Source organism: Miniopterus schreibersii (assembly GCF_964146895.1).
Source record: "Miniopterus schreibersii genome assembly, chromosome: 8".
Taxonomy (NCBI): Eukaryota; Metazoa; Chordata; class Mammalia; order Chiroptera; family Miniopteridae; genus Miniopterus; species Miniopterus schreibersii.
Window position 1 is genome coordinate 62202131 of NC_138109.1, and position 22291 is coordinate 62224421.

Consider the following 22291-nt stretch of genomic DNA (forward strand, 5'->3'; position numbering starts at 1 on the left):
CCTTTCCTGAGTACATCCCACAAATACCTACAATTGCTGTGTGGGCTTCCTTCTGCTCTTAGGAGTTTAGCTTTTGTCCCCACAGTGGCCTGAAATAGGTCAGTTCCGCATATTAAGTGAGGACCCTACTGTTCCCTAGGGCAGAAAAGTATTCCTTATTCTTTTTTTGCTTTTTCTCAAAATACCCCCAGTCACGTTGTGTAAGAAACCTTCACCATAAGTTATGTGTTAGTTCAAATGACATCATGAAAATATTCTAATAACAAGATGTCAAGAACATAGAACTCTCCCAAATTTAAATATAAACACCCTTCATTATCATACACCTGAAGAGAAAATAAAGGCCAAAAATAATATCCTACAAACTTATATCCACAAAATACTCAGGTTATATCTAAATAGAGTAAATTTTAAAACAAATTTATCTTGCTTTTAAATATTAAGTTTAAAAAAATCCCAAATCTTCAAGCTGAAGTCCAAATTATCATTTTCAATATTGTGTTGTTTTGTGGGGCTTTTGTTTGTTTGTTTTTTAATTCTCAACTAGACAGCAGAACTCTAAGTCAGACCACTGAGTAGAGTTGGAGAATATCAACAGCTTCCCTGTCTGTCTCTCATTGGAAAGGGTGTAGCTCTACAATGTCTCTGAGGTTGGATTACTTCTGCAAGTCTCTCATGTTGCTCCCATTTGTAAAAAGTCTAAAGAACACATTGGAAACAAGGAACAAGCCAAACACAAAATGAAGACAATAGCCCAATTCCCAGGCCTGATAACAGTTACCCAAAGCAAAAAGAAGGTTCCAAAACCATAGTTGGATCTACATTCCTCTTCCTAAGACTTTGTGATGTCTGAACAATGGAGGAGAGATAAAAATCAAGAAAAATCTTTGTTTCAGGCTCCCCAGGTTGCCAATCATTCTGTCCCAGGGGTCTAGCCTTTAAGCCTTGTGAATTGATAGTCAGTTCGTAAAAATATCTCATTATGGAATGAATTATGGCATTATTTAAATTCTCGGTCTTTGAGAAAAAGAAGTCTTCTCTCCCATTATGTAGCATTAGAAAAAACCTGCTACTTGGGGAGCTCAAATTTTGCAGTGGCGGTAGATCCATTTTTCAGAGTTTATTTTCATCTACACATTCAAAATGTCTTAATTCCCTAATGTCCTTAATTCCAAAGAGAAAATTAATTTCTCTTTGAACATCGCATAACCAGAGTCCTGGCATTATAGTGGGCATGGGATATATGTGGTAGCTAATTCCCACTACTTCGCCACACATACTTTCGTGACTTGAAGGCATTTTTACTCTAGTTCCATCATAGTTTCTTGCAGCCACTTATTCTTGCCATTTCACTGCTTTGGGCCTCTGAGGCAGAGTTCTCCAAGTCCTGCAGCTGGAGAATCATCCTTAGCAAATTACTAAAAGGAAGCTGCTGTTGATGATATAACCCATGCTCCTAGAGCCCTGATAAAACACTATCTTTACTTCATTTTCTTTAATGTTTTGGGTTTTGAGAAGAATTTTTTTTCGTACATACTTTTTATATAGCAGGGAGATGTCTCCATTAGCCTGTATCCGCCATAGAATGCTTACTACTTAGAGGAAAGTTCAACTGGATATTAGACAGTTAAACCTACTTTGGACCTCATGCAGGACTGATATTTTTTTGCTAGGTATGAGTATCTCATCTTTTTCATTTGCTTTCTTTTTGTCTTCTTGTCCTGACATTTCTTTATCTTGTGATCCATCATGGTAAGAGATTGGGAATGAGTCCCAATTTTACTAAAAGCATTAATTGTTCACTCATTGTTGTTTGTTTTTTTTTTTGCTTCAGCACAATATCCATTATTCTCATTTTACTTATTAATAAAACCTAAATTTTGCTAAACTACTTACCTCCCAGACTCTCTCACAGAAAGACTAGCTATGAGACCCAGCTCTGGCTGAAGAGATGTATGTAGATATTATAGGGTTAGGGATCAAAGAGGTTTTAAAGGAAGACAAAATTGGCAAGCCTGCTCTATTTGTCCTTTGCCCACCACTCTTCTACCATTTTTATTCCTGGAATGTTGACTCGGTTCCTAAATATACAACATTAATCTTATCAACATTTTATATCTACGAACACACAAGGACCAACATGTAGAACCTATATCCTGTAAGTACAGGATTAGACTAACATTTAAAGCCATTAGACTAATATCCAAACAGGGTAAGACTGAATCTAACATTGACCATACTAACATTTGAAAAAAAAAAAATCTCGAATCTTCTCTATGCTTTTATAATCCTGATTCCACACATTTCTAAGATGGATTCATCTAGGGCAATAGTTACATCTCCATATATAACATTCAAATTTTACAAATTAATGCTTTAATAATTCCATGTTGGTATTTTTCTTTTGCCTTAAGAGAATGGTTCTCAGTTGCTTCCGATATTTGGGTTACCTCTCAGAAATAATCCCACGTCATTAATAGAGATTTTTATTTCTTTTTGGGGACCTGGTCTCAATTACTGATTTAATATTTACTAAGTCAACACACCCCTTCCTAATATTCTCTTCAAGAATAATTAGATATGCATGCATCTCTGTCCTGCTATTATTTCTGCCCAGATTTGCACTCAAGGTCTCTTTTTTTCTACTTATCTGTCCTACAGATCTTCCAAAATCTCACACTTTTTGTCCACAGGCATAGCTCTTTCTCCACATCAAGCAGACTGTCTAGCTTTATTTTTCTTTCATTCTTTCACTGCTCCTGTGCTGATAGTAAAACAAAGGCATAGTTTTCAAGCCTCAGCAATTTCTTTTTGATTTTCTTGTTCTTGGAGACAGAGATTTCCAAGGATACATATTTTAAATTGCCTTCTTAGCCTTTAGATTCCCAGCAATTTCTCTGAGTCATTCAGGCTATTCGGAGAGGGAATGTGCTTGGCCTATCTCACTATTTTGTTCCTGTCTAAATCTTCCACAAAGGGTCAAATCATAAATTGGCTGCTCTTGGAGCTAGCGGCCCCCTAATTTAATCAGATGTGGAAAGAAAGCTTGGGATTTCCAAATAAAGTTGCTCCTTCATTGCAAAAATCTTGAAATCATGACTTTCTGGAACAGAGTTTGGGGGCTGGAAGACACTGACTGGTGTTCTAGTTAAAAGAAGTGAAAGGGGGGGTTAATGGGGAGAAAATGGGGACATCTGTAATACTTTCAACACTAAAGATGTTTGTTTTTTTAAAAAAGTTAATGTTTCTCATTAACCCTTTAAAAAAATAAATAAAAAATAAAAGAAGTAAAAATCTGAATGGGGTCTTAGGGTCCAGGTAGACACAAATCAACATCTGTCACCAGGTGTTCATGGCTATAAAGGAAGCATCTGCCTCTATTCAAGAGAGAAATTGCTTTTGACAGTCATGTGTCAGTTAAATCTAGGAGATATCAGATACAAATTTTTGAGTAGATTATTAATGCAGTGTTATGTATTTTATAATAAATAGGAGTTCTAGAGGAAAAACATTGGAACATAAGGATGCAACAAAGCATAAAGCATAAAGTCAAGGGAGGGTTGGGTTAGGTCACTATGGTAATAAAAGATAAGAACATTGGTGACCCAATACTGAGCTTGCCTATTAGGTGGTGATTACAGCTGTCAGGAATGTGTGGAAGTTTAATTTTTAATCTCAAGACTATGACAAATCCTTGAAATAATTTATTGTAAAGTTACAAGTGTCTTTTTCAGTACAATGTATTGCCAGAAACTGCACCTAAGTTGCTCTATGGCTATTGGTCAGAGTGCATACAAGTGAAGCTGATTCTAGATGAAGGAGAATGTGATCCAGTTGTCAAGTTCTGCAGGCACTTTACAATCATACAGGCACTTGGTGATAAATACCAGGAGTAAATAACCCACAGCAACATAATAGCTATAATGTACACATACAATTATGTTGGTGAATGGCCTAGAATGTGCAATCAAGCTATGTACAAGTGGCACTTTGGAGCAGAAGTAGAGAGAATGTCTTCCTTTTACAGAAAATTTATCTAAGTGCATTTTCGGTGTTACTAATGTAAAAACATGAAAAACAACATAATAGTTTCATTTTTAAACTGCTTAAGAAGTCTGCTTTTCTCGATTTATCTTTTAATAGATAAAATATTAGTATCAAGCCAGAAGACCAATGAACTTATAAAGCCAATACTACTGAAAATCCATTTCCCTTGCTGTAATCATTTCTTCATTTAAACCATTCTGCTTAATAATGGAGCATACTGGGAGCATAATGAGGCAAAAAGCTATCAAACTGATCGTTGCCATGAATGCTGAGATTGAAAAATTGTTCACTTTTCAGCAAGGTCTTGCTATAACCGTAGGCAAAGATTGAGTCAGGACAAACATTTACATTTCAAACAGCCTGCTAGGAATAACCAGATCTGCCTATAATTATCTCTGTCCAGGATGGTGATTTCTAGATAACTGACAAGCAATGAAATGTCAGGAAGTAGTGACCCCTTTTTAAAGTAAAGTCTTATAAAACAAAACAAAAAAAACATCTAACATGTGGTAGAAATTAAAGGAGGTTGTCCATGTCTGGTTTCAGGTAGGAGGTAGAAGCCTAGTCATTGCTCTTGCCCTTCCGGCCTGAGGTGGCAGCTCAGGAAGTTTTGCAAGACTCTAGTGCTCTGGCGAAAGAAGCTTGATAAGTTTTATACTAAATTAACAATTTGGGTGACACCACGTAGTCAAAACCACCAACACAATTTAAAAAATCCTTCTTTGATGTAATATGTCAAATAAAAGCATAGACTTATGAAACATAAGTATTAAAGGGATTTAGAACTCCTGTCCAATTAATCACACATCCCAGGAATCCCATTTAAACGATTTCTGATAAATAAGTAATCCAGTTTAGGGGGTTAATCACTACCCTTCCATGCATCTGTAGTTCAAATTCTCATTCTCATGCATCTGATGTAAAAGGATCCAGTTCTGGTTTCTCTCCCATTCATCAATTTTGTGTATATCTCCTAAAGCACACACCTTTGACCTTACCAGAGAGAATAAAATAACCCAGAGACCTGGGATCTGGCCAGGTGCTATTATTCCTTAGGTCTTGGTATTGCTGGAAGCTTGTCTCGCACTCACAGCTAGGCCTTGATGTTCTCCTGTTGAACATACGCAACCTCACAGATCATTAGACAAGGCTACTCTGGGCTGTGATGGATCAAGACAAAATCAAGGCCACTTGTCCATTTTGTTTGAACATAGAGAAAAACAAGCATTGTCCAAACCACAAAAATGAAGAAACGGCCTATGTATAGAGGTTATATGTGTGACTGCTGCTCCTTTATAGATTTGTCCCTGTTCTTATCTTCTCTCCTTAAAAAACTCATTAAGACCCAATCTTAACCCCACTTCCTGCCATCATTCAATCCAGAGAAAAACCCAACTTCCTCCCCAAAATGACTTTACCAAGCCCAAATTCTGTAATAAGGGCTTACATTCTCTTAGTGAAACACCCCACAGCTCCCTTGCTGCAATGAACAAAAAATCCAAAGCTGTGGTCAGGGATAATATTCACCACTGAATCAGTAGTAACATTTACGGTTCATAAGTTTTCACCAAGTCACCACCATCCGTGGCATAACATCTCATCTGGATATTTATCATGACTTTGAAGTCCTGCCCTCATTTCATCCTGACCTTTACATCAAACCTTATTTCCCTTCCTGTTTCTCATGTAGCAATAATGAAGATCTTCTCTGTGCTAAATGATATATCTAAACAGTGTCATTGACACTTTACAACAATATTGAAGGATATTATAAATGTATTTCCATTTCTTTACTTAGGAAACTGAGGAGCATAAAGGGTAACTAACTACCCCTTGCAGATTCACTCAGAAAATAAAAGGCAGAAGCAGGATTTGAAACAAAGTCTGTTGACTAGCCTGTGGTCTTTTTCTTGCATTATTCAAAAAACAGACAACATGCTCTACATTTTCTAGCTCCTGTGATCGTGCTGTGGCTATGGACGTTTTCCATTCATTGTTTTCATTATCCTCTATAGCCTAGCTCGAAATGCCGACTTTTCCATTGTATTTTTCCTGCAGCATCCGTCATCGTCTTCTTCATTTAGTTAAGCAACAGTCATTAAGCTCTCCCATATTTACGTTAGAATAAAAGCTCCATGAAAGCAGTGCTGTTCCAGTGAAATTAATATGAAGATGAAGGGTGGGAGGGGGGAAACATGATGAAAAAGATCTCCAAAAATACTTAAGTACTATTGAAATGTAGGTTATTAGTGTCATTAATCACTTCTCTACACTTTGTACATGTCATCTTTTTCCCCTTCTACACCCCTTCCCCAGAAATGTATTTATTATTCACGGATTCTCCTTACAAATAACTGGTGAACTCTGCCACTTGAAGCTGAAAGTAGCCTTCTCTGTCTCTTGCTTGGTCAGATACCAGCGGTGCTCCCAGCTGACGCCGTGTCACCTAGCCTTCTGCTGGCTCACCAAAACCCTCTGCTTGGTCCTTCGTTCAGCCCATTGGCCAGTGCCCATGAACCTCTGCTACAAAATGCCCTTCCACTGCCACATGGTCCTGTGGGCGGCCCGCTTGTTCCCAAATAGATGCTCATGCCAAGGGAAACCCTATAGTGACTAAGGGAGGCTAATTAAACCTATGCACTCCCAGTTGAGCAAGAGCGTCCCCAACACCAGTATGACATTCAATTCCATAATGCAGGTAAGTTTAGACTGCCCTCCCATGGTCATTCCTACCTCATACGCAAATGGGGCAAGGTTATTAGAGTCAGGAACTGCTTAATGACAGGGATCCATTCTGAAAAATGCACCCTTAGGCAATTTCATCATTGTGCAAACATCAATATATACCATCTAGGTTTGTGCACTTACACAAACCTAGATGGTATATGCAGGCTGCTCCATGTATGGTACAGCCTATTGCTTCCAGGCTACAAACCTGAACATCAAGTTAGTGAACAAAACAGCATGAGATTAAATCAAGCACAAGAGAAAATGACATAATCAAGACTTACAGTTAGCATGAGAGGCGTGAGGCTGCTGCCGGTGTACATAAAGCAGCACATGTTTTACAGAAATATTTCCTTTTATAAGAAGAAAGAGTAAACTCTAAAATAATGATGAAAAGTGTAGTAAACACATAGTCATTTATTATCATTGCCCAGTATTATGTACTGTGCATAACTGTATGTGCTATACTTTTATACAACTGGCAGCGCAGTGGGTTTGTTTACACCAGCATCACCGCAATCACACCGGGAATGCCTTTCCTGTTACATGACTGTGACATCACTAGGTAACAGAAATGATACTGTTGTAATTAACCTAGTTATAAATAACAAGATAGGAGCAAAGGGAAGGCCAAATATTATAGGCATGCCATTTGTGCAGCTTTTGTCAGGAAGCCACCATCCATTCCCTACAGATCACTGGGGGAAGGGACTGAACAGGGGAGGAGAAGAGACACTCATCTGTCACACTTGGGAACAGGTCATCAGTCAGAGTGGGCGTGGCCACTGCAAGCACTGGAAGATTTGAGATATTTAATGCCCTGGACAAAGGAGTTCACTCTCTTTCTTTCTTGACTCTTGCCCTCTTGGTTCCTGGCTTCCCCTTGGTTGACTCTGGGCTCGTGGGACTCTCACAGTCCTGCATTCACCCCATGGCTCATGGCCATGTGGACCCCATGCACAATAGACTAATGGGCTGCAGCTAGCCTGATGCTATACCAGACCCAGCTCCACCATGCAACAGAAGCTCTGGAAACTGGCTTTGCTTCTAGCTCTGCTGAATCCCCAGATGAACATCTTCCAGGCATGGATTAAGGGAAATGAGACTTTGCAAACCCGGGGATGTAATTCCACACAAATAAATATCACTCATCCTCCTATGAGAGTCTCAGAAAACTCCTTTTCTCAAGATAGCGTAAGGACTCAATCTCCAGCACCCAGTGGGGAAGGGGTAAATCATTTTCACCAATAACAAAAATTTTTCAGTTCTATTATAATCTTGCGGAACCACTGTTGTAGATTTGGTGTGTCATTGACCAAAATGTCCTTATTCAGTGCATGGCTATATTCCACTCAGGGCATGTGACAACGCAGGAAACCTCGTGCAGCACAGGAGGGAGAAGACAAAACAACCAAGGAGCACACATATTCTCTACTGCCCTGAGATCAAATAAGCCACACCCTATTCACCAAGCTATTTTAGGGAGAGATGCAGGGTGGGAGTCCACGGGGGAGGCATGTTTATCCCAGACAGACTTCACCTAAAAGGATTGCTAAACATTTGGAAGGAGCACAACAATTTAAACTGGATTTTTAAAAATGACATTTTCCCCCTTGCTTTAAGAAGAGAGCATGGGCTCCAGCAAAAAGCCAGATTAAACACTGGAAACATGAGGGTAACAATATTCTCTGCACATTTTGTTTATTCTGTGTCTGCGTGTGGCCTGAAGCAAACAAACCTTGCTGGTTGGTTGAGCTTCTAGTTCATGACCAACAATCTCAGTTGGACCTCGTTGTTCATGGTGATCAGTCCATATTTCACAAATCTGTTTACTCTTGGACTCTTCTAAATGACTATTTAAACTTCTCCTCTTGCCTGAAACCTCCCCCCTCATCCTCATTTTCAGCAGATGATCTGGTTTCTTTATTTACTATTAAAGTCAAGCAGCCAGAAGAGGGCTTCCACAGACTTTCAACACAACACAGACCCACCCACTGGCATCTACGCCCACATAAGGTGTGTTCACTGCAGTGAATATAGATGAACTTGTGGTTCTGTCTGAGGTCAATCTCTCTACTTGTTCACTAAATCCTACCCTGCTGTCCTACTACAGGACATCATTCCAGCCATCATTCTTTCCTTTCATTCCTACCTCACCATTTTTTCTTGTGTATTGGCACAAAAAATATTGTTTCTCCTATATTTAAAAATTTTTTTTAAAAACTTTCCTTTAACCGCATTTACTCCTTCTAGGCAGCTCCCATTTTGAACCTTTTTGTAAAAATGCTGCTCAAAACTGTAGTCACTATTTCCTATTACCGATTCTCTCTTCCCACTCTTTCTTAAGCCTACGCCAAAGAGGTTCCTCTCCTGTCCTGTAAAATTTCCTTCATAATGGTCACTGATGGTCTCTACCTGACTTAATCCAATGTTCAAATCTCTCTTACTAAACTATCAGAACCATTTCATATAGTTCATGATATTATTCTCCTTGAAATATTTGTCTTGGTGTTCTAGGCGATGCCTTCTATTGCATTTCCTCTTATCTCACTAGTGGTTTATTTTCAGTCTCTCGCTGACTCTTCTTCTTCTCCTCCACCTCTTATCTTCGGAGTGACTGAAGGCTTAATTCATGCTTTTCTCCTCCTTTATAGCTATACTCCCTCCTTGGCTCTCTCACTCAGGTTCATGCTATCATTTTTATTATTATTATTATTTAATTGTGTGTGTGTGTGAGTTTTTATTAATTCAGCCCAGAATTTACCCTTGCATTCCAGGGTATGCATCAAACAACTTGCTTGAAATCTCCAAGAGAATGTCTAGTAAGTATCTCAAATAAACACACTCAAGAATTAGACCCTCAATTCTTGTCAGACTTGTTTCCATATCTCAGTAAATAGTAAAATACTCCATCACTCCGATGGCTCAGAACAAAAACTTCAGAGTCATTCTTGACTTCTCCTTTTACCTCCCACCCCACATGGATTTAATCAGGAAATCTGCTGTCTCTATCTTCCAAATAGAAGCAAATTTCAACCACTTTCTATTACTTCTACTGCTAATATCCTGGTTGAAGTCACCATAAACTCTTACCCAAATGTTTTCAAAAGCTTCTGAATGATGTTGCTCTTTCCATCAGATCACGAGACTCCTCAACTGAAAACCCTCTAATATTTCCCTGTTTTCTTCAGAATAAATCTTACCATCCTTATAGTGGTCAATAACAATTCAATTAAAATGTGAGGTACACATTTCACACATGAAGTGTCTTGCACACTGCAAGTTATTAATAAACATTTATTAAACAAAATCTCAAGTGACATGGTTCCTATTTCCTCCTGATCCCATCCCTTCCTCTCCCCCTCAGTTCCACCCAGTCTACCTTAGTCTCCCTTTAGTTCTTTAATGTTCTCAGGCACAAACCCTCTAAGGACCTTTACACTCACTGTCTCCTCTAGAATACTCTTCCCCTTAACATCCGTATGGTTAGTATATCATCTCCTCATGCCATTGCTAAAATGTTTCGTTATCGATACTGCCTACCTTGACACCCTATTTCAAACTGCAGTTTCTCCACCATGACTCCTCTTGGGTTATTCTAGCTTCTGTTTCTTTTCCTAGAACAAATCTTGGCTTCTAATATACTATTTTAACTAGTATTTATTATATTTATTGCATTGTCTATCTTCTCTTTATGAAAAATAAGCTCCATCAGGTTCATATTTTTGTCTTTTAACAGTTATCTCAGTATTGTATCACAAGCATTTAGAATAGGGTCCGAGATAGGAACAATTAAAATGTGAGGTACACATTTCATACATAAAGTGTCTTGCATGCTGCAAGTTCTTAATAAACATTTATTTCCTTTTATCCTTCACCTTCCTATTTACTCCCAGAAAACATTTTATTGTCTATGTTATACCTTATATGGATAAAATATTATTTGGATACAAAGTCCACAATCCTGTCCATATCTAGTGTAGACCACATTTCAGACACACAGAACCATCTATGTACAATCCTGGCTTGAAGAATTAGAAGGCATTATCCCAGATTTGAAAGATCAGCATTCTGTTTCTTATTTTAAAGTGGGATTGATTGTGGAGAACAGAGTGTCTGTGCAGGGAGTCAGTATTCTGATTAATTCAAAATTGTTTATCAAACTCTACCATGGAAACACTGCAATTTTTAACAACCCTGAGCATATTTTCAGCTAAAGATAGTGCCTTAGGAATGACTAATAGTTTCATCTTAAGTTGAGGCTCACTCCCACTCCCTGACTCCCATATTCCTGTCTCTACCTTAATAGGTAGCTTTCCAATAAAACATCTTAGGCCAATAAATGACTAAAATAACAGATAAATAGCTCTGTATGCTCCAGTGCTGGTTCTGAGGTCCAGGCATGAATCTGCTCTGAAATGTCAAGTTGCATTTGTGGCATTAGCATATTTGAATTTCACTGTATGTGCTTTTGACACAATTTGTTAACAACAGCAAGAACGTTTCTAACCAGTCATAGTGATTTGTAGGCTGCTTGTCCCCTGATAACAAATTTTCTTTGGTTCTTGGCACTGGTGTTCTTTTATACAGTAGCATGTGCAACATGGCATAACTGGCTTGTTCAGGACATTTATAGAAAATTTAGAAAGATAATGGGGCAAAGAGAGAGAGAAAATGTTAGCTGAATTAAATAGACAGCATCAGCCAAAGTACAGATTAAAGAACACATTTCATCACCTCCGCTGTAATTATAACCTTGATTATCGGAGGGATGTTTCCCAGAGACAGCATGATATTTCAAGCTGAAGTTTTTGTAGTTTTGAAATTTGCAGTTCAAAGGGAATGTTTGACAAATTGGCCCTCAAATTAACTTGGCATCTGTTTAGGTCATTGGCAACTCTCTGCCTGGCATGGTTTTCCTCCTGCCTTGCATTTTACCCTCTCACACAACCCCTCCTTATGTGTTTTTAAGCAAAGAAAGCATGTGACATTTTTGTGGCAGAGAGATTTTATTCATAGCTTCTTGTGATCTGTTTCTTAACTTGAAAACAATATGATTTTCAGACTTCCCAGATTTTAGATATTTTCTCCTTAAATTTACAGAAACTAAGGAAAAGATTTTTCAGGGAGATCCTGGATATGATGTGTTTAATAAAAGACTAGTTTACTGCCCCACTTCTCTGCCTGCTCCAAATACCCTCTGAATAATCTTCTTTGTTAGAAACACTAATTCATTATCTCTTCTTACCTCTAATAGAGTAGGGATTGAACTTAAATCTGCAGCTTGCACAGGTTTACACAGAGGGAAAACAATTACCCACACCACCATCCAGATAACACGTACACACACACTGAAGATCTATATTGGGGGAGGCTGCACAGGCATAATTAATATGTGATAAAGTTAGAAGTGCAAGGAAGATAACAGGACTGATTTTCTGTTTAAGTTAAAAAGATAGCAGTCTACTGCTTAATTGAGTGATTCCTGAAATTCCTGCCTCTCCCCAAATATCTCAGATCATTCTTACTTCATCAGTTGATATCCTATATCCATGAAAAACAAGCATTTATTTCGGTTAGACATTAAGGTTAAAATAAAACAAAACCCTCGGAATATGCAATCACTGACTTACATTTATTTGCTTTATTTGTTCAGTTTAATCCTTTCTATATTAGACAGAGAATAAATAGAGATAGGTAAATATAGATGAATAGGTATAGATGATTTTAATAATATCTGATCTTTTCAAAATTCAGTTTTTATAGGAAAATATGAAGGAGATCATAAGAAACAATGGCCTAGAGAAGTAGAACAGAAAAATTTTCTTACAAAAGAAAGCACTGAAATGGAAGTAGAAGCAGCAAAAAATAAATTTTGCTTTATCACACTCTATTTTGCAGGTTGAGCTTTAATTATGTCAGTATTTATGGATATAAGAACTACATTAGCTTTGCTATATCTGAATTGAGTTCAAATCTGGAAATCAGAAATTTTTGTCATAATATTGTCAGAATCAACTAAAGAGAAAGAGAAGATTGGCTAGAAAAATTATAGAATTTTAGAGATAAAATTAACATCAGAAACAGATCTTCACATATGATGAATCAGTATCCTCATATTGATTGGGTGAAGTTGTATGGTTCTAAGGTTATAGGAAAATTTTTGAGTGAGACCATGGTTTTACGAATTCTAAATCTCAAACCTCTCAATTCATTTAGAATAAAAAATATGCTAATAAATTCCAGTAATGGATTACATTTGTTTAAAATCTCACCTTAAGTTTCATTAACTAATGACTAAAGAAAAGCCAATGTTGAAATTCAAAGGCTTATGGTACATGTCTTTCTATCTGTCTGCATTTTAGCTCCAAAAGACCTTTGGAGTTTTTAAAATTTATTTTGATGAAATTCTGTTGTCAACTAAGGGCCTGAGTATGAGATACCATCATCATCCTGACAGTTACTCCAGGATCCTTCCTTCTCTCTGGATCTCTCTCAGATCTGAGCTTGAAGTCACCTCTAGAGCTGTAGCCTTCTGTTGCAACTGCTCTTTTATGCTGTATTTGTTCAATTTTCAAGCAGAATAAAGAGCAGAATTTCAAGACTGTAGCCAGGACTTGCTGGAATTAAAAATAAAAGTGATTCTTATTCACTGATTCTTCTCCTACTGTTAAAAGTGCACAAGCTATAAATGGCCTTAGGGGAAATAGTCAGTGCTGGGCACTCTCAGTAACTCATGGCTTTGGGTTAAAGATCAAATCAAGGTGTAGTAGAAAAGGCTGTGTTAATACCTGTGAAAGACTTAAAGTGAGACTCTCAGCTCAGGCAAAGAGCTACTAACAATTACAAGAAAATTGTTTTAGGTATCCTGCCTTGCATCTCAAAGTAAATAATGAAGAGATTTAAGAGTGTTATTTTAACCAAGTGTTATTTTAATAAGATACATGGAAGACTCAAAAATTTTAAGAGCATCATATTGACAAAGGCACTGAACACTTAGATTAAAAGGAATAGCCACCTGACAGAATAAAGCCTCTGGGCCTTTAATCTACTAGGGCAGGAAACAAGACAAGAGAAAGTTATTTTATCTGCAAACACAGTCTATTTCTTACGTAAAGCAGAGTCCCTATGTCCCTTGGTGGGCATAGCCAAGAGCCCAGCAGGTAGAGCTAAAGGCTTACAAAGAACCATTTCCAGAGCAAATCACATCATAATCAAGGAATATTCTTTGCTCCAAGAGCAACACCATCTGAATTTCAGAATGACAATGAAGCAGTGGCTGCTAATACCTTTGGTTCTACCACTTTTTGAATCCAAACGTCTATTGTGGTTTTCTGTCCCACTGTTTCATATTTGTTGCAGGAGGAACAGTTTATCACATAACAAGTCGCTTCTCTCAAGAAGTACACTCTAAGAGAAACACACCTGAGCAGACTCACCTGCCTCGGGAACAAATTTTGATGACAGAATTCTGAACTTCAAATCCGAGCCTGATCCTGTAATGAGACGAGACTTAGCAGGTCTTGGGAGGGATATGATGATATTTTGCATGTAGGAGGAACATGAATCCCCTAATACCTAGCAGGCAAACTGTAGTGGGCTGTTACATTGGTGAGTTTTCCTTGTTTTGCCAATTTAATTTTGGGGATTGTCAGGTTCTGTTTAATTATAGAAATTTGTAGTAGGAAGAGAGTATGAAGACGAACATTTACCTGAATTCCTCTTTACTTTCATACTCCACATTTCCCCAGTAATGAATTCAATTACCCTTTAGAGTATACACTCCTGTTTCTAGTCTTTTTGGACTTTTGTAGAACCTTCTTAGCTTCATGATGGAATGGTCCCAGATAAAATTAAAATATCATTTCATGGAACAATGGCAGAAGGAAAGAGAAAAACAACTGATCAGTTTTCTAGTGGACAGAAGCAGTAAGATTTCAAATGAACTAACAAATGTTGTAAAGGCAATACATATATAAAGGTTATGTATATATGTATATATCAAGAGAATAAACTTGAACTCTTTTTATTAATCCAATTTAAAATATTTTCAATAGCCTGGCCAGGTGTGGCTCAGAGGTTGAGCACTGACCTAGGATCCAGGAGATCGCGGTTCGATTTCTGGTCAGGGCACACACCCGGGTTGCAGGCTTGATCCCCAGTCGGGGGCGTGCAGGATGCAGCCGATCCATGACGACTCTCTCATCATTGATTTTTTTATCTCTCTCTTTCCCTCTCCCTTCCTCTTTCTGAAATCAATAAAGATATTAAAATATATATATATATATATATATATATATATATATATATATTTCAATCTGTGCCTATTTCTTCAGATTCTGGCATTCGTTTTCTTGTCTGCCCCAGTCTTCCAGTTATCATGTGTGTGTTCATTCGTCACATTTGTGCAGAGCACCTTCTACAGCTCAGGCACTGTTCTAGGCATTCAGTAGGTGGCAGCAAGTAAAACAGACTCTCTTCTGTGTATTCTTTTGCTCCCATTCAGGTGAAGGATGATACGGTTGACAAAAGAAGTAGGAAAACTACATAGGATGTTAGAAAAGAGTAAGTGCTGTGGAGAGAAATTTAACTGAGAAGAAGAGAGAATGCACGTACAGTTATATTTTTAAATAGGGAAGCCAGGAGAAGCCCCTTTGAGGGGCTATTTGAGTGATAATCTAAATGAGGTGAGCAAGAAAGAGAAGTAAGAGATAAGTTCAAGAAATAAGGAGAAGCTGGGTAATGCAGGTCCTGGTGGGATAGTGTAGAGACTTTGGCTTTATCTAAATAAGCTGGGAAGTCATTGAAGTATTTTGAGCAAATGAAAGGCATAATCTGACTTACTTATTAATGGCATCAGTCTGGTTATAAAAATATATGCATGTTTGCCACCTTCTCTTAGGAACTTCATTCACGTAACCAAATGTTTACTCCGTGAGGGAACCCAGGCCACTTGGGGAGGCCACATGGAAATGTTCTGAGTGAATGAAGTCCCTGCTTGGCAGCTTTGACCATTAGTTATGTGATGTGCTTGAGCATACCTTCAAGAGATCTACAGCTCTAGCCACCATCTGATTGCAAGAAAAACCCTGAGTGAAGGCTTCCTGGCTGAGCTCAGCCTACTCCCCAAACCCTGAGACATAACAAAAAAGGAAAGTTGTTTTAATCCATTTAGCTTTGAAATGATTTATGTCATGACATCGATAGATAAATAGAACTTCCATGACACTAGCTGTTTTTTCTCCAACTTCCCTGGCCACTTCTAATCAGTCCCATTGGCTTGCTCTTCCATTTCTGCTTAAGCTCTTAATGTTGGACAGCCCCAGCACTGAGTTCTGTTCTATCTGTTCTTTTCTTGCTACATGTTCTACCTAGCCAATCCAAGCTTTTAAATATCTATATAGAAACGACTCCCAGAAAAATATATCTTGCCCTAACCTCTTCAATGAATTCTCATTTGTATAGTCAGCTGGCTTTTGGATCTTACTATTTCAATGTCTAAAATTTACCTTCAATGGGCTATTCTTCCCCATTCTCTTCTATATTGGTGAATGGTACTATCAACCACCCAGTTGCAAATGATTTGTAAATCTAGAAATAATTCTTCGTCTTGTCCTTTCCCTCAACACCCATGCTATCCAATGCATCTTCCCACCCTCTTGGCTTTATCTTTAGAATGCATCCCGAGCTCCACCACTCTTCTTCATTTCTTCTTCATTTCTTCTTCATTTCTTCTTCTTCAGTTGCATTGGCACATTTGCCTCGCCCTGAAACCTACAATGCACTCTCCTTGAGGCAATAAGTGTGCTCTTTAGAAAAAATAAAGTAAATGAATCTGTGCACTCCTGTTTAAAATCTTCCCTTGGTTTACAATTGTGCTTAACATATAATCAAAGTTCAAAGAAGCTGCCCCAGACTATTTGATATAAAGGGACAATCTTCCTGCCACTCTCTTGCACAATTTTCTTTTTCAGTTTCTTTATAGCAGTTATCGCAGTCTGAAATGGCTTTTAATTTATTACTTATTTACTTGTTTGTTGCTGTCTTTACTCATCATTTCCTTAAGAGCAGGAATCCTTGTTTGTCTTATTTACCACTATGTTCTAGTACATAGAAGAATGACTGGCACAGAGGATATATATAAATCCTCAACAAATTGTGCTGAATCAAAGAATAAAGACTTTGTATTTTTTCAGGAGATAAATTGGCCCTGATATGTCAAAGAATGATTTCAGATTTTAAATCTTAAAAAGAATTATCAGTCCGGCTGGGCGTGGGTCAGCAGTTGAGCTTTGACCTAGGATCCAGACGATCAGGGTTCGATTCCCGGTCAGGGTACATACCTGGGTTGTGGGCTCATTCCCCAGTCGGGGGCATGCAGGAGGCAGCTGATCAATGACTCTCTCATCATTGATGTTTCTATCTCTCTCTCTCTCTCTCCTTCTCCTTTCCTCTCTCTGAAATCAATAAAAATATATTTAAAAAAAAAAGTGATCACATCACATGCCCAGTTTCAGCTCCTTACTTCATAAATGGAGATAATATGAACCAGTAATGTTAGATCTATTGATACTGGCAATTGTTAGTGTTTAAATGCCTTTTAGTAGTACTCTAAACATAGTCAATAATATTTTGATTACCTTCACACTTCTAATGTGAGATCTTGCATTTGTTTATATCTATGTCTAAATGAGTATATTGATTCAAAATCAGCTTGACTTTGCATTTGGACTCTTAGAATTAAAATGACCAGAAATGTTTCTTGTCAGGAGCTTGGTTAAATGTCACTATCTCCTCTTGGAAGCAGCTTTGAAGGTTTATGTTACAATGACCATCTGTTGCATGCTGATGCTCTTGGTTTATTTCTTAATTTTATTTATGTTTAGAAAACATTAAATCATTCTGTAGCTTCTGGATGTCATGAGCAGACAATCACTTCTGAATTTAAGACTTGATGGACTATTGATTGATGAACTACTAGCATCCATCTCCAGTGAAAATAGAATTGAGCTCTACCATTCCACTTATACATAGAAAACACAAGACTCTGAAGTGGCCAGCAGAGTCTCTGGTTCAAATTTGCATGTTCAGTAAAGAAAAAAAGTCATTATTGGTACATGGAAGTGATTTAAGAAAGATTTTTTTTTTTGAAAGATAGTCTTTTCCAGATATTCAAGAAATGTCAGAGTTTTCTGAAAATTAAAGAGAGAATTTAGAGACTACTTCAGTTTAATTTTTTTTAGTATGAATGATTGATGGCTTTAGGTTGGAAATTCTGGAAAAAGCAAATAAGTAACAAAAGAGTATATTCATGGAAAGCAGATACACCCTTGAATGGAAACAATAAAAAACTCAAAACAATGTTTTGAAGGAATATAATTATGTCTATGTATATATATTATGCTGTAGAACTTATAAATGATCAACCATATATTTCAATACAGATAATTATATATTAGGTTACATATTATTTAAAACAGGTGTAGTCATTTCTAACATTATAATAACCCAATGAAATGCATGGCTCTCTTTTTCTTACACTGAGTAGGAAAAAATTTATAGCAGAAGCTGCCTCGCTATGGAACTAAATCAAACTAAAGAGGCCAAAGAAATAATTGACATTGTCCAGAACAGAGAGTTAACAAGACTTTCTTACAATAAGTCTAAAGCCATCACTACTGAAATATATGTAAACGTCAATGAGATTCAATTTGCCAGGATATTTTTTTTCCGCTTCTCTGCTTGACCAACCAATGAGGATTTTTCTAAATGAGGTAATGCTCATCACTCATACTTTATTGGATGAATGAGTATTGTCCTGTGTCTGACTGGAGAATCTTGCTGTAGGAGACTCTCCAGCTGCTGCTAGACCTTTCTCCCTGTAGTCAGTGTGGTCAATTGAATTACACTTTTTTTCTTATAGACTCAATTTGATGCCAAAGACAAATGCCTTTTCTTGTTTAGCAGGACTATTGCAAAATGGAATTTTTACTGACATTTCAATATCTCCTTGTCTTTTGCACTATAGCTTAGAGCACTAAGGGATCACTAGGTCTATTGGCTGAAATATTTTAATGTTTCTTTATTTGATTTATAGTTTAATAAATGAGACAGAATTTATTATGGCTTAGATTTATTTTTGTAACTTTTGTTTTTGAAGTGGTTTGTAGGTTTGCCTACTTTTTTTTTTAAATGTGAGGTTTTAATTCAAAGGGATTCTCATATGCTTGTTAACAAAAGTCACAGAAAATATATATATATATATGCTGCTCCCTTAAGCATCAGATTTTTCATAAAAATAGATTATATATGTTTATAGTTTGTCACAGTTATGTGCTATCTTCAGTTTATGAACCAGAGAGAAAAATTGGCTTTGGATTCATGGATATTAAGTGAGATTGTGGATTCATTATATTTACTAGTTACGTCCAAGAAAAAGCATTTATTTGGTTATCAATAGCATGTGGGAATAAAAATAAGGTTGTGCATTTTACAACCTGTTACAAGCTACTTTTTAAAATTGAAGCTCACAGAAATAATTTCTAATACATATTGTTTTGGGAAGAGTTTTCAATGCTCTTAAATGGAAAAAATTAAACTGAATAAATGGAAAATTACACAATGTGTAAATAGATCTTATAAATCATACAGACACAGCAGGATGGACAATGAGAAACAGAATGTAATAATTAAGGGTAAAAATTGGGGAAATTAGAAGAATTACTTACCTTTCCTATGTAATATATTACAAAGAGAAGAAAAATATCATTTAGTCTCATATCTACTTTTTCTATATCCCAGTAGTCCAGAGTCTACCAGTCTAAAAAGTTCCTGGGTAGTTAATAGATGTGCATTTTGAGTGGTGTATTAAAACATTTCAGTACATAGAATATCATGTTGACATCCCAAAGCTTCAAAACATCACATCTTGCAGTATGCATTGCAGAAACTCTGGTAAAAAAAAAAAAATGTATGTTCTGTTTTGGCATGAACCAACCTTAGGTTAATCCTGAAGGTGTTATAAAGGATTCTTAGAAAGTAAACTGTATAATAGAGCAAATTAGCAAACAGTAAGCTGGTACTGCTGAATGTTATTACTGGAATTTGAGAGTATTATGCTAAGTGAAATAAGCCAGTCAGAGAAAGACAAGTACTACGTGATCTCGCTTATATGTGGAATCTAATGAACAAAATAAACTGATGAACAAAATAGATCTAAGGACATAGAAGCATGGAACAAACTGAGGAATCTCAGAGGGAAGGTGAGGGCGGGTGGATAGGTGGGAAGAGATTAACTAAAAAATGTATATGCATATATGCATAACCCAGGGACAAAAATAATAGTGTGATAAAGGCCTGGTGGGGGTGGTGTAAGGTAGAAGGGGCCAATTATAGAGGACATCTGTAATACTTTCAACAGTAAAGATAAATTTTTTAAAAATCCTAAAATTTTGCTAATCCAAATTTAGCAGAGTCTTTTTATTTTAGATACAATTCTAAGTTAAATTGTTCACTAAGAAACAAACTAAGATTAAGTCCTAGAATAAAAATGGTGGTTTTCTCTCATCTAAATGAAACATGCTATACATCCTATGATTATTTCAAAGATTATATTTGTTCCTTTCTTGTGTTTTCTGAAGAAAAAATATTAGTTACATTAATAGTGTTTTACATTATTTACTATTTTATATTTTTGGAATATAATTATTAATATGTGAGATGATGATTCAGAATATCTGACCATCCAGAAAGTAATAGAGAGGCTAACCTTTGTGAATTAAAAATTTGACTAGAAAAGAACTCCATTTGAGATGGTTTTACCCAGGCAAAACTACTATGTGAGGGGCACATTTTACCTGTACTCTTAAAAATGTATAAATTCTGCAAGAAAGAGCAAAGATACATTGCATTTTAAACACTTTATAGAGGTTTGAATTTTCCATATGTGCTGAGGTTAATGTTAGTTAACTTGATACATTCAAAGGAAGAAGCATCTTAGCATAGCTGTTGGGCAAAAGTATTGAACACTGACATATCTCCACCTATTGAACTCTTATCACACACAGTTAATCTAAAATAAGAACCATACTAAGTAGTTTATATGGTGTGGGCACCAACATTAATGCTCTACATAAGAACCACTGTGCTGTATAAAATCAAAAACACCAATTATCCTCCAACCTGCAGGCCACTATTCAGATTTTTTTTAAGGGAAAACCTTCATTTGCCATTCTCATGCTTAGGGCTTGATTTCCTAAGGCTAAATGTAAGATGGAAGCATAAACCACTGTGATCAAAGATTTTTATTGATTCACTTACCAGTAGCAAGTTTTTAAGTTTTTAGATGAACAGAATAAATAATATTGTCCTGCAGAAGTTATTTTGTTGAATTAATGCCCTCATCAATGTGCACACTATATAGAATGGTTATATAAAGTAGTTGAGCTAATTGAGGTTTTAAATAATTTTTTTAAATTTTAGAATAGTTTTAGATTTACAGAAACATTCAAAAGATAGTACAGAGAATTCCTATATACCCAATAATTAGTTTCCTTAAGCGTGGCCTACATATAATGGCTTCCTTCTCCAAAGTACAGTATGAAATAACTTTTTAGTGGAGAAACCTGACTAATACTACTTGAACTGGGTGATCAAGGTCAACATCAACAGTGACAAATCATGCTGATAATAGGTACCCTTGATATGATATGATGAAAATGGCACTTTACATCAGTGGTCTTCCTCTCAAAAACCCATAACCTCAGGCTGACCCTGAGAAAAACATCAGGCAGATTCTGATAAAGGAGAATCCTACAAATACCTGACCAGTGCTCTTCAAAACTGTCAAGGTCATCAGAAAAACAAGGAAAGTCTAAGAATTTGTCACAGCCAAGAAAGAGAAGCCTAAGAAGACAAGACAAATAAATGGATGGAATCCTAGTACAGAGATAGGACATTACATAGAATAATAGTTGTGTTTGTCAGGTTTCTACATGGTAAAATCACTCTTTCCCTTCTGCTTCTCCATATCGCGCCTTTTGGAAAGAAGTCACTACCGCAGCCAATAAGTAATAGTGGGAATTTATGCTCCTCCTCTTTAGAGATGGAATATCTATATAAATTTTTTGGAAGACTTCTGCAGGGTAAGTCTATCCATTCTCCATTTATTTATTTATTCAGTCAATTATTATAAAACAATGACTTTATTTTGTTTCTGAAATTATTTCTGTTTTAGCTACTGGGGCCTATTTCACTTGGCTCTGGTGGTTCTTTGACAAATCTCATCAATGTAAGTTGTTTTTTTGTTTTGTTTCATTGGTTTTTGAGCATATCCTAACTTTCTGACATTAAAGACACACCAAGATCATCTTGCATTTGTTTTGTTTTTTGGGTTTTGTTTTTTTTTTCCCCTCATTCCTAGAATCAACCATTTCTTTAAAAATTTCTGGTTCCTTTTATTGAAGAATGGTATTAGAAACCAAGATCTGGGATCCGGATGTGCTCATTGTTGCTGGAG